Source organism: Elephantulus edwardii, unplaced genomic scaffold, assembly GCF_000299155.1.
Source record: "Elephantulus edwardii isolate Elephantulus edwardi_28Jun2011 unplaced genomic scaffold, EleEdw1.0 scaffold00033, whole genome shotgun sequence".
In the NCBI taxonomy this organism is placed as follows: domain Eukaryota; kingdom Metazoa; phylum Chordata; class Mammalia; order Macroscelidea; family Macroscelididae; genus Elephantulus; species Elephantulus edwardii.
Window position 1 is genome coordinate 2,991,386 of NW_006399783.1, and position 14,027 is coordinate 3,005,412.

Here is a 14,027-nt window from a genome sequence, read left to right on the forward strand (position 1 = left end):
GGCTCCATTTGGTGACTTAATGGCTACCAGCAGTTTTAATCCTACATGCTTCTGGTTCAAGCTTTATGAACATTGTCCTCTCGGTGAAATAATTGAAGAAAAATATCAAGTCAGATAGAACATTTCTAAGTCATTAAGTTTGCTGCTATGTTATTATGTTCCATGGATTCAGAACCAACCTATAGCTGACTCTCTGATGGGTTATGAGAGGCAATTAGCAGAACAGGAGGAGATTGCTTATCTTTCTCCTGTAGAACAGCTGATGGTTTTGAACCTCATGCCTTCAGGATTGCAGTGCAGCTTCTTAACAGTAGCTCCCTAAAAGTTTGTTAGTTGGAATAGAATTCATTGATTGGATACATGTGTAGATCACATGATTTTGATGGAGATTTGGATACAGCTCCAACTTAAGTATACATAGTGACTGGACACAATGAGTGGCTGTCTAGCCAAAAATAATGTTGCTCTCTCTCTTATTGAGAAGAAAAGGGACAGAATTGATTCTGGACATTAAAAGCAAAAACTATCAAATATAACTTAAAAGAATACTTTTTCCTCCTTGTACATAATATCATCAGTTGTAAATTGGTGAAAACAAAAGCAGCATTAGATTTATGAGAGCCTAATATGCTAATGCATGAAGAATATCATTGCTGAAATTAGATGAATCTTGACTAAAGGCAGAGAATATCACGGAGTTTACATGTGTTTTAATGACTATTCAAAGACATTTGACTGTTGTGTTGTTGTTGTCGTTATGTGCCGTTGAGTCACCTTTGACTCGTAGCAACCCTATGGACAACAGCCTTAAACCCTGCTTGATCCTGTGCCAATCTCACTGTCTCTGACACACTTACCACCATTACCCTGGTTACTGAATCAGTATATCTCATCGAGGCTCTTTCTGTCCTGCACTGTCCCTCCACCCTCCCAAGCATGATGTCCCTCTCCAAGGACTAGTCCCTCATTACAACACATCCATAGTACATCAAGTGAAGCTTCAGAATCTTCACCTCCAAGGAGCAGCCTGGTTTTACCCTCACCAGGACAAACCGGTTTGTTCTCTTAGCAATCCATGGTATATTCATTACTCTTCTCCAGCACCACAGCTCAAAGGCATCAATTCTTCTATCTTCTCTAGTCATTATCTAGTTTTCTGATGCAGAGCAAGTAATCGCAAAGAAGATGGCCTATACAAGGCACAGTTTAGTCTCTAGACTGACATTATTGCTGTTCAGTACTTTGGAGAGGTGTCTGACAACAGACTTTCCCAATGCAATACATCTTCTAATATCCTGGCTGCTGGTGTCAAGAGTGTTAAACTAAAGATGTTAACAATCTCAATCCCTTCACAATATATCATGATGCTGCCAATCGGCCCAGTAATCAGAATCTTTGTTTTAATAATACTGAGCATCATTCCATATTGAAGGCTGCAGTCCTTGACCTTCCACAACAAGTGCTTCAGGTCCTCCTCAGTCTCAGCAAGCAGGGTTGTGTCATCTGCATAATGCAGAATGTTGATGAGGCTTTTTCCAATACTGAGGCCACATTTCTCCTCATAAAGTCCTGTCTCCTGCATAATCTATTCTGTATATAGATTGTAAAGGTATTGAATAGGACACATCCCTGGCATATGGTCTTCCCATTTTGAACCATGCAGTATTCCCTTATTCTGTTCTGATGACTGCCTCCTGGCCCAAGAATAGGTTTCACATAAGCACAATCAAGTGTTCTAGATTCTCATCCCTCTCAGAGTTAGACACACTTTGTTGTGGTCCACACAGTCAAACACCTTTGCATTGTATGCCCACGTCTCTCAGAAGCCCATGAATCAAAGTGAAGCCCGAACTTCATTGGGAACAAGGCCAGGAGGAATAACGCAGCACGGAAGGGAAGAGGTGGTATAGGAGGCAAAGTGAGGCACAGGATGCGGGGACTTGCTTTCCCCCTCACAAAACAGGTATGCCTATGTCTCTCAGAAGCCCACAGATCAAGGCAGAGTATGATTTGACTGTACAGGTCATAATAAATTTGGTAACATTGAAAATAATGGAAAGTTCAAATCACCTAATTATATTCATGCAAAACCTAGTAATATTCCAAGTCATCATCCAAACAAAACAAGGGAATACTGCATGATTTAAAATAAGGAAAAAATATGTGTTAGGATTGTATCTTATCTCCATACCTATTCCATCTGTATGCTGAGGAAATCATTGAAGAAGCTGGACTAGATGAAGAAGAAGAGCATCAGGATTAGAGGAAGAAACAGCAACTTGTATTATGTAGATGCAATAGCCTTACTTTCAAAAAGTGGCAAAAACTTGTTTGAGTATTTACTGCAGAAAATCAGACTACAGGCTTTAATATTGATTACATCTCAACATCAAAAGGGAAAAAAATATCTTTACTAGACAGTAGGCATAATCATGTTAGATGAAGAAAAAATAGAAGTTGTCAATTATTTCCTTTTACTTGGAACCACAATTATCATCCATGATAGCAGCTGTCAAGAAATCAAAAGTTGTGATGGCTTGGAAAATCTGCTATCAAGGACCTCTTCAAATTGCTAAAAGAAGTAAAGACGCATATTTAAAAAGCAAGATGTTTTTGATCTAAGCAATCATATTTTCAGTTGCTTCCTATGATTCTGAAAGTTGGACAATGAATAAGAATGACAGAAGAATCAATTCTTATGAAGAATGGTGTTGATAATTCATCTGATATGTACTAAAGACATATGTAGGATATGTATCATAAAAAGACAAATTTGAACTCAAGACAGTGCAACCAAAGTGCTGCTTATAAGGGAGCTCTGGTAGCCTAGAGGCAAGAGACTGCAGTGCAATCCCAGAAACAGGCCATTCCAATCCACCAGATACTCTGCTGGAGAAGGAGGGGCAATCTCTTCCTATACCAGTCAGATCTGATTTGATGGTATCCACACAAAAAAATAATAAAATATTAAAAACAAACAAACAAACAAACCCCAAAGTGCTCCTTACAGTCAAGGACTGTGAACTTTATCTCATATATTTAGGCATGTTGTCAAGGGTCAGTACCTAGAAAAAGACATTATACTGGTAAAGGTAGAGGGTCAGAAAGATCAACAAAAGAGGATGACCTTCATCAAAACATAGTGACACAGTGACTTAACAAATGGTCTTGAACGTTCTGGCAATTGTGAGGATGAAGCAGATTAGAGCAAGGTTCAGCTTTGTTGTTTATAGAGTTGCTATAAATTGTTGTCGACTTGATGGTCCCTAACATCATCAACAACTTTGGGTACGCAATGACTTTATCCTTTCCCACTGAGTAAAGTGATAGAAGTATAGTGTGTGCTATTAAACAACATAAAGACTGCTTATAAAATGGCTCTAGGGAAAGAATGAAAAAACCTCAATGCATTCACCTTTTTAAAGCATTCGTTCCACATTAGTATGAAAATCCTTTGTAGTTTGATTTATAATAAAATTATCAAAGATAATAATCATGTTCCCTCTCTCTGATTAGATACATTATGTGAACCATGTTTTTTTTTACCATGTTAAAATAATATGATTGAGTTATAAGTACTGAAATTCACTACTTCATCATCATTTCAAAGTACCAACCTGATCAGATTGAAGATACTTGGTGTTTAAAACCAGTCACCACCTTTTCCAAATACTGAAATTCAGCATATAGTTAAACTTACGAATATATTGAGTGTCTTTATAACTTTTTCTTAATCTCCATATGAAACCTTTGCATAGAAACTTACAAGAAGATCAAAATGGACCAATTCCGTATTCCTGGACAAAAGAAGATAGTCCTAGAAGAGTGGTAAATGGGTTGATGTTGCTTTTGCTTTTAGTCCTATGTTAATCAAGTCTATGGGTTAAATAAATATAAACATATTTCTTTCTTACTTCCAGAAACCAACCCTGGAAAACAGCTAGATATCATTCTCTAAGGTTTTATCAAAACATTACTTACATCTTTATTTACAGTTATTTTCAGAGATATATAATCATCTAGTGTTACATGAGAAGAATTTTTTATATCTGGATGAAAAATTTAATTCTCAAATTTTATGAATTTTAAATATCTGTAGGAAGCTTTTCTTGGCCACTGAACAAAACTTACCACCTTCTTCACCATATGGCAAACCCAACTTCTTTTATTTAGCATTCAGCTCAATTTCTATCCCTTGTGTATATATGACTAATAACATAAAAGAGATACCTCATTCTCTTTTCAATTGTTATTAGTGTCTATATCCTGCTCCCAAAATTATGTTATAAACTGAAGGCCAGGAGTATTCTTTTGTTATCCCCAATAGGCATAACATTCAGTACAAAAAGTTTTCTTTGGCAACTGTATTATCCCCATTGTTGTGTTGTTAGGTGCCATAGAGTCGTAGACAACTCATATCGACCTTGTGAACAAAAGACCTGAATACTTGAATAATTTTTATCATTTCTCCACATTCATAAAGTTTCTGGAGTCAAGCTATTTTGGAAGTGGATGCCCCTCCTGCTTCCAAGCTTGTTTTAATCGGGAGCTCCAACAAACACGGCCCACCATGGGTAACCATTATCACATTTGACACATCAGTGTCATAGTGTTTAGCTTCACAGCAACCTCAAGATATCTCTGTACAGCAAGTGGACAGACTAGTGCTATACCACTTAGAAGAATGTTTGAACAAAAATAATTAAAACCAGCCCTGAGGGCCGCAGTTCTGGTTCTGATGAGGATTAGAGTGGAATATTGACTTGCTATTGGGTGTGAGATGATAGTATTCAGACTCCTATTTAAAAATGCATTTGTATGCAGTAGTATGAAGCTAGAATCTAGCTTGGAAGTCATTTGGAGAGGCCAGATTCTACAGAAGATTATCCCCATATTGACCTTTATTTCTGTGTGTGCCATTGACCTGAGAATTTCTTAGTCACATGTAATTAATCCTCCATCACTCATCTGCCAGTTTGTCATGTACTTTTGTTGACATGTATACTGTTAGTGATGCTAGATGTCTTGGAGAAGGTTCAGCCAGAATGTTCCATGAAGAAAAGGATGGTGAAATTTCATCTCACATACTTTGGGCATGTTGCTAGGAAAGGTTACTCCTTGCAGAGAGATAGCATGCTTGGAAAGGTGAGGACACAGAAAAAGAGATGAAAATTCTCAACCTGGTGGCTTGACACAATGACTACAGCAATAGGCTGGAATGTGTCAGAGATTGTGAGGTTGGCACAAGATAGTAAAGGGTTCAGATCTGTTATCCATAGGGTTGCTATGAGTTATAATAGACTCAAGAGCACTTAACAACAACAACTGATGCTAGAATTTGTGTGAGTGATATTTCAAACACCTGCAGGATCAGCCCCAGTGAACAAGTTTCTATAGGGGTTCTCTATTAAGACAGAGTAGGAAGAAAGACTACTGATATATAGACATTAGAAACTGGATGAATACATCACAACATAGCATTATCTGACCTGCTTGAAAACACATTACCAGAAAGGAATAGGATTGTTTGGAGAAGTGAATTGTGTTTAGTTAATTAGAGCACCAAGAAAGGTATGGAGAAGTTTATATAGAAACTTGGATTTCCATTCATTCATTGTTGCACATTTTTCTTTCTGTACCACCCCATTTACTTTTTTTTAGAAAAATAAAAAGTCTTTCATTGTTGTACAATTCCCCACTCCCATCCCAGTCCACTTTACTATGCAGTTCTTATTCTGGACTGTTATGATGCAAATAATACCTGATCATGTATTCCTTTTAAGTAGTTCTTTCTCTTATCTGCCTAAATGCAGTGTACATTATTTATCTCCTCTTTCCTTAGTTCCCCCCCCCCAACCTCCACTTTAGTCCAGTTTTATAACAGTGGCATTATGTAGTATTTGTCCTTTTGTGACTGAGATATTTCACTCAGCATAATGTCCTCCAGGGCCACCCATTTTGTATAATGCTTCATGAGTTCCATGTTTTTCTGTGCAGCATAAGATTCCATTGTGTGAATATACCACAACTTCTCTATCCATTCATTTGTTGATGGGCACTTGGGTTTTTTCCAACTCTTGGCTATTGTGAACAAAGCAGCAATAAACAGGAGTGTACATATATCTGCTTGGATGACAGTTCTGGTTTCTTTAGGGTATTTCCAGTAATGGAATTGCTGGATCAAGTAGTATTTCTATTTGCAACTTTGTGGGAAAGCACCATACTGCCCTCTAGAGTGATTGCACCATTTTATACTCGCACCAACAGTGTTTAAGGGTAGCAGTCTCCACAATCTTGCCAATATATGTTGTTTGCTGCTCTATGAAATTGTGCTTTTCCTACTGGGGTGAGATAATATCTCATAGTTGTTTTGATTTGCATCTCTCTAACAGATAGGAATTTTGAACAGTTCTTCATGTGATTGTTTACCATCTGAATGTCTTATTTGATGAAGTGTCTGTTCATATCTTGTGCCCATTTTGCCATTGGGTTGTTTACTTTTATATTGTTGTTGTGCTTGAATATTCTATAAATTAAGATATATGCCCCAATTGGCAGCATCAGCATGGATGTTGAAGGTGAAGAGATTGAGATTGTTCACAGCTTTAGTCTGCTTGGCTCCACAATCAATACTCTTGGCACCAGCAGCCAGGAAATAAAAAGACGTATTGCAATGGGAAAGCCTGCTGTTAGGAACCTCTCTAAAGTACTGAAGAGCAATGGTGTCTCTCTGGAGACTAAGGTGTGTCTGATACAGGCCATGGTCTTTGCAATCATTTGTTATACATCAGAGAGTTGGACAATGACTAAGGAGGATAGAAGGAGAATTGATGCCTTTGATCTTTGGTGTTGGAGAAGAGTATTGAAGGTACCATGGACTGCTAAGAAAACAAACAGATTCATCCTGGAGAGGGTTAAACTGGGCTGCTTCTTGAAGGCAAGGATTCTGAGGCTTCATTTGACATACTTTGGTCATGTTGCAAGGAGAGACCGGTCCTTGGAGAAGGACATCATGCTTGGAAGGGTGGAGGGCAGGCATAGGAGGGGAAAGCCCTGTAGGAGATGGATTGATTTGGTGACTGGGGTAATTGGGATGAGTGTGTCAGAGACAAGGAGTTTGGTGCAGGACAGAACAGAATTTAGGGTTGTTGTACATAGGGTCGCTATGAGTCACATAACAATAACAACATGCCCCTTTTCAGACATGTCACTAACAAATATTTTTCCCAGTCTGTGGCTTCTCTTTTCACCCTGTTGGAGAAGTTTTTGGATGTGCACAGTGATTTAATTCTTAGAAGGTTCCATTCATGTATTTTATCTTCCCCTGGTTGTAGGCTTTATAGGATGCTTGAAAAGCTGTTCATGTTGTAGATTAGGGCTTCTAGAGTTCTTTCAAGCTTTTCTCTGAAGAAGTTTATGGTCCTTGGTTTTAGTCCTAGGTCCATGATCCATTTTGGGTTGGTTTTTGTGTATAGATTGAGTGAGGTGTAGGTCTTGCTTGAGTTTTATGCAGTTAGTTTCCCAATTTTGCCAACATCATTTGTTAAAAAGGCTGTAATTTCCTCACTTAATTGATTTCATCGCCTTGTCAAAAATCAGTTGACATAGGAAAATGGACTAATTTCTGGTTCTCAATTCTATTTCATTGATCCATGTATCTGTTATTGTACCAGTACCATGCCATCTTGATCACCATGGCAGTGTAGTAAGAGTTGAAATCAGAGAGTTAGATGCCTCCTACCTTGTTTTTCTTTTTAAGGAGTGCATTGCTTTTTTGAGGTCTCTTTCCATTCCAAATGAAATTGGAAATTGGTTTTTTTTTCATCTCGTTGAAGAATGGAATTGGTATTTATATTGGAATTGCATTGAAAATATAGATTGCCTTTGGTAGCATTTAGTTTTCACAATATTGAGTCTTCCTATGCAAGAGCAAGGTATATTCTTCCATTTCTCCAGGTCTCCTTTTGTTTCTTGAAGTAATGTTTTGTAATTTTTTAAAATATGCTTTTTGTGTTTCTGGTTAGATTTACTCTCAATTATTTAATCTTGTGATTTGCTATTATGAAGGGTATTGTTTTTATTAGCTCCAGTTCTGTATTCTCTTTGTTCCTGTAGAGAGATTTTTCTATGTTGATGTTGTATCTTGCCACTTTGCTGAATTGGTCAACTATGTTCAGTAGTTTCTTGCTGAGTCTTTAGGATTTTCTAAGTATACTATCATATCATCTGCCTATAGAGATAATTTCACCTCCTCTTTGCCAATTTGGATACCTCTTATAGCCTTCTTTTGTCTTATTGCTATCACTAAGACTTCCAGTGAAATACTGAATAGAAGAGGTGATAGAGGACATCCTTGCCTAGTTCCTGTTCTCAAAGGGAATGCCTTTAACTCTTTCCATTGAGAACAACAAAGAAGTATTATTAAATTTACCTTTAAGATTCCTGATGACACAGTATTCAATGTTTTAATACCACCAGCTACTCTATTTTGGGGGGGCAGGATATGGTAGTCTTCTTCTGTAAAGATTTATAGCCTTGAAACATTATGAGACAGTCCTAATTTGTCCTACAAAGTTGCTATGAGTGGGAATTGACTTGATGGCAGTGGGTTCTTTTAGGTTTCTTATACCTTAAGTATTTCTAGACTGGGAATGAATGATGAATGAAGATCATGTAGTATTTATATTTTCCCTCAATACTTTGTACAGTGCTTGACATGTAGCAGGGACTGAATATATGATGTTTGCACACATAAATAAAAGAGCAGGTGAGTCAATCAATCCATCAATAAATGCACTAGTGAATAAAGAAGAGGTTAGAAAATTCTGAAGAAATTTGTTCACACACACAAAAATATAAATTGCTTAGGATAAAGAAAAGCAAAACCTGTCTTTCCTGTCATCATAATGCCTTAGAATCTTTATTCTCACCATATTTCTTATTTGTTCTCTACTAAGTATGGTGTTATAGGAATTTATATACCTTCTTCTTTAGTTTTCTTGTTAGCAGTATTTTCTTGTGACACAAACAAATGTGGATATTTTAAAATGTGACAGATTATACAGTTTGGAAGGTTGTCTACAATTTCTAAAACAGGAATCAAAGCTATATTATTTGAAATTTGATTTAGCAGATAAAACTCAGACTGAGATTTCACAGAATACATATTTACCTCTAATGATAACTCCATGAAATTGCACATGCTGCTCGCTAGCTGACTCTTAGCAGGTAAAGAAGGAAGATGCTGTAACTCTGTTGTTGTTGGGTGTCATTGAGTCAGCTACAACATATATAATACCCTGTATATAACAGACCAAAACATAACAGACCAAAACTTGCTTTATCCTGTGCCATCCTCAGGATCTTCGCTATGTTCAAGTCCGCTGCAGCAGTCACTATGTGACATCATTCTAAAGCTAGCTAAAATCAAGGTAGAGCTCAGTTTGTTGGTTTGAAGCCAATTGGAGGATTATGTCTTCCGAACTTCCTAACTCTGGAAAGTCGTCTTCACAAATATTAGCAAGTTTTTCTGACTTAATAAAAAGTTTCTAATAATTAATCTCTGATTCATAGCAGCTCCATGTATAACAGACCAGAACTATGTGCATTAGGATTTCAATGGCTGAGGGAGGAGGATGAAGCTCGGAGTAGGAAAGATGCAGTGGGGACCTCAAAAGATAGTAGTGATCATGGTTCAATGATAAGTAATTTTATAAAATACAGTGTATGAGAATGATCATATGAAACACAATGAAGGAATGTGGGAAACACAAAATTAAACATAATGCATATGAATTTTGGATGCAAACAAAAATACATTCTTTAAATATCACGTATTATAAAATTAGAGTAATTAATAAAAATGTCTCAATGTTCTTATCCATAAAATTAGCATGCTGTTAAAAAGTCTTAAAATCTGTGTACACATATGTAAGTATTTCTAAACTTGTTATACTTATAAAATAATTATTGTTTGATTACATGTGAAAATTTCATAGCATGGTATAACCTATTTCTTTCTCTATATATTTGACTTTCAACTGGATGGAAGACAGAAAATGACACTAAGGTTTAGTTCCATGGAATTAGAAATATATGGTGTTAATATAGTCTCACTAATGAACAACTTAAACTTCTATTTGCCCTCATCATCCACACTGCTTTGACAAGTTTCATCAAAAAATAAACTCAGCATTACCCTGCTACCTCTTCTTCTGCATACTTTGATTTTTTTACAAAAATAAGTCTTGCTTTTAAAAAGTTGTTTGGCAGCTGCATCTAACCTAAAGCAACAATATTGTAAATCAATATCTTGATGAAATGTAAATTGTTTGAGCACTTATACATAAATAAGTACAGAAATATGCTCCTAACTCTACTAGACACACTTGTATGCCTTTGTTGCTATCATATTGTAACAGCAGTAAAACCTTCATCAGGGAATTAGCTAAATGTTGCTTTGGCAGGGACTTTCTATTTGATGAGTATAGAAGTCAGACTTACAGGATGTTGTGATTTCTATGCCTCTGCTGATAAATATACTCATTGTTCTCATAATTGGCTCTTCCCAGTAGATATTCTCCTTAGAGATCATGCAGGCACAGAAAATATCACCCAATTTCCTTCTAGAATAGTTGGAAGGTTTAATCAAAAAAATGTTTGTGAGGTGTATTGAGGAAGAAAATACTCTCTAGTGGCAAATATAAATTACTGAAATTAGTTTTCACAGAAAACTCTAATCATCACTCAAATGAGATGAAGAGATGGCAAAAATGTTAACCAAACTATGAAAACAGAATATTTGACCAAAATTTCAGAAAAAAAAACCCCTCTGTTTAATCACAAGGTTAATGTTTTCTCATATGTTTCATTTTAGTTTCATTAAAGGTCTAATATTTTAAATGTTTCAAACCAAAAAAATGCTGAAATTAAGGGTTTGGACTTCATACAGTCAATGCTTCTACAATTCTAAATTGCTTCTAATTTCCTTCTTACACATGCAGTGTGGAAACGGTTGTTTTTCACAGCCCTTGCTTTTCCACTAATTAGTTGCCAGAATTAAATTTGCAATTACCCAATTGAAATATTTTAAGAAAATGTGTCATGTATTGAAGAAATAATTAAAATGCATAATTTGAAGAGAAACATGGACACTGCTTCATAAACTGTAATAACATGGATTCTTGAAGAAAATGAAATAATATAACTTAAACTGACTTAAGTGTAGTTTTGTTATAATGATATGGTTGTTGAAATTCAAGAATAAGAATAGTGAAGCCTGAAGGACTGTTGAAACAACTGATACATACTGATTTTGTATCATTTCTCTCTTTATCTAAACTTCAAAATTAATCTTTACTTTTATTACATGAAAATATTTTCTGTGCCTTATTGGTTTTTGTGGAAAGAAATATATTTGCCAATAATCTTGAAACATTACAGCTCATATTCTAGGCCCTCCAGAAGAAATTTGTTATCTTCTCTCTTCTATTTCAAAATTCTTAGGAAGGGACTCATGATTCTAGTACAGATGAAATGTCCAGAGTTAACTAACCAGTGGATGGGTAGCTGTCTCACTAAAGCTAATTTAGCAATTCATAATACAACCATGTGAAAGGAATAAAGGTTGAAGGTAAAGTTTCACAGGAAATGCTTGTTAGACAATTCCATAAATACCATATGAACTTAAAACAGTTACCTCTAAAATATTTGTCATGCTGATTACCTGAATGTAGTATATGGAAACACAATATGAGACTAAATAATCTGGAATGTAACATTATTAAAATAGCTTGCTACAGCTTAATCCTAAAAGTACAAGGCTAACAATTCACTAATTAATCAACTAGACTATCACCAAACACAAGTGATTTAATAAAAGGAAAACTGTTGTTTGTTATGTGTCATCAAATCACCTGCTATTCAGCGACTCTATGTACAATAGCCCTAAACTTGCTCTATCCTGTGACAACCTTATTGTTTCTGACACACCTACCCCCATTACTCCAATCACTGGATCATTCCATCTCATCGAGGATCTTCCTGTCTTGCCCTGTCCCCCCATCCTCTCAAGCATGATATCCTTCTCCAAAGACTGGTCCCTCCTTGCAACATATCCAAAGTAGGTCAGATGAAGCTTCAGAATACTTGCTTCCAAGGAACAGCCTAGTTTCACCATTACCAGGATGAACCTGTTTGTTCTCTTAGCAGTCTAGTGTACATTCAATACTCTTCCCCAACACCACAGCTCAATCGCATCAATTCTCCTCTATCATCCCTAGTCATTGCCCAGCTCTTTGATGCAGAGCAAGTGATTGCAAATATCATGGCCTGTATCAGACGCAACTTAGTCCCAGACTGACATTATTGCTCTTCAGTGATCTGGAGATATCATTGACAGCACACTTTCCCAATACAATACCTCTTTTAATTTCCTGGCTGCTGGTGCCAAGAGTGTTGATTGTTGAACCAAGCAAACAAAAGATGTTTATTATCTCAATCTCTTCATCATCCATCATGATGCTGCCAATTTGCCTAGTGATGAAAATCTTTGCTCTCCTGATTTTAAGCTTCAGTCCATAATGAAGGCTGCAGTCCTTGACTTTCTGTAGCAAGTGCTTCAGGTCCTCTTTAGTTTGAGTAAGCAGGGTTGTGTCATCTACATAACGCAGATTATTTATGAGTCTTCCTTCAATCCTGATGCCACATTTCTATTAATCACTAATATCCTCCTTTGTTTGAATATATCATTAATCCATAAAGTACACACAAGTCTTTGTGTTAATTATTGAAAATAACTATGTATAGTAAATCTAGAAGAAGATACTGACATAATATGCTATAAAAGTCTGTGATGGAGAAACATCCATGGAATATTATAAGAACATTCCACAAACCAATAAACAAAAGCAAAAACAAAGAAGAAAACCAATTTGTTTTAGAGTGGAACTGTGCTCCACGGGTTTTTCAAAAGTCGATCTTCAGATATTTCTTGATAGCTTAGTACCCAGAGACCCTGATGAAAATTCTGAGGAGGAAGGCAAAAAACAAAACAAAGCAAAATCCAATAGACTTGAAGAACAATTAGAAATAGTACTCACAATTTGTCAACTCTACTCAAAGGCTTAATATACTACTAAGGTAAACAATAAAATAAATATAGAAAGCTAATAACTACAAAGAGAGAGATATAGATAGATAGATAGATAGATGATAGATGATAGATAGATGATAGCTAATAGATATAAAGAAAATGAAGAAAATATTAGAATCATGTTGCCTGACATTAAAAGGAACAATGCTAAGTATGATTGGAATTCCAGAACATAGGGGTGACTGGAAATCACGGAAAAAATTGTGGAAAAAGTAATAGAAGAAATCTTCCTAGGTATTGCGAAGAATGAGGAAATTCACATTTAAGAAGCACAGTAAACACCAAATAAACTAAACCCCAAAAGAAAAACATCAAGACGTATCATAGTCAAATTCTCCAAAATAAAAGATGAGTAGAATACTAAAAGCAGTTTTAGAAAAACAAAGAGTGACCTACAACAGAGAAACAATTAGATTAAAATCTAGTTTCTCAGTAAAAACCATGTGAGCAGAAGACAATTGGATGGCGTATATAGAAAGTTGAAAGAAAACAATTGCCAGCCAAGTATTTTATACCCACCAAATTACTTTGTGGAAAAGAAAGAACTTAAGTAATTTGTAAAAACAAGACTAAAACTACAAGAATTTAAAGGGAAGTCCTTAACACAGAAACATCAAAGGAAAGTAAATCGGCCATAGTAACTAGAAACAACAGAAAATGAAACACAGCAAATGGCAATGGTAAAACCTGGCCAGACAATAATCACACTCAATGTGAATGGACTAAATGCACTAATTAAAGGGGAGGGGGCAACGAATAGCAGAATGGATAAATGAAACAAAACAAAACAAAAACCAGCCCATCAATACATTGCCTACAAGAGACAAGTTTTAAAAATGAAGAGAAAAAAGGAGTCAAAATCAAAGGCTAGAAA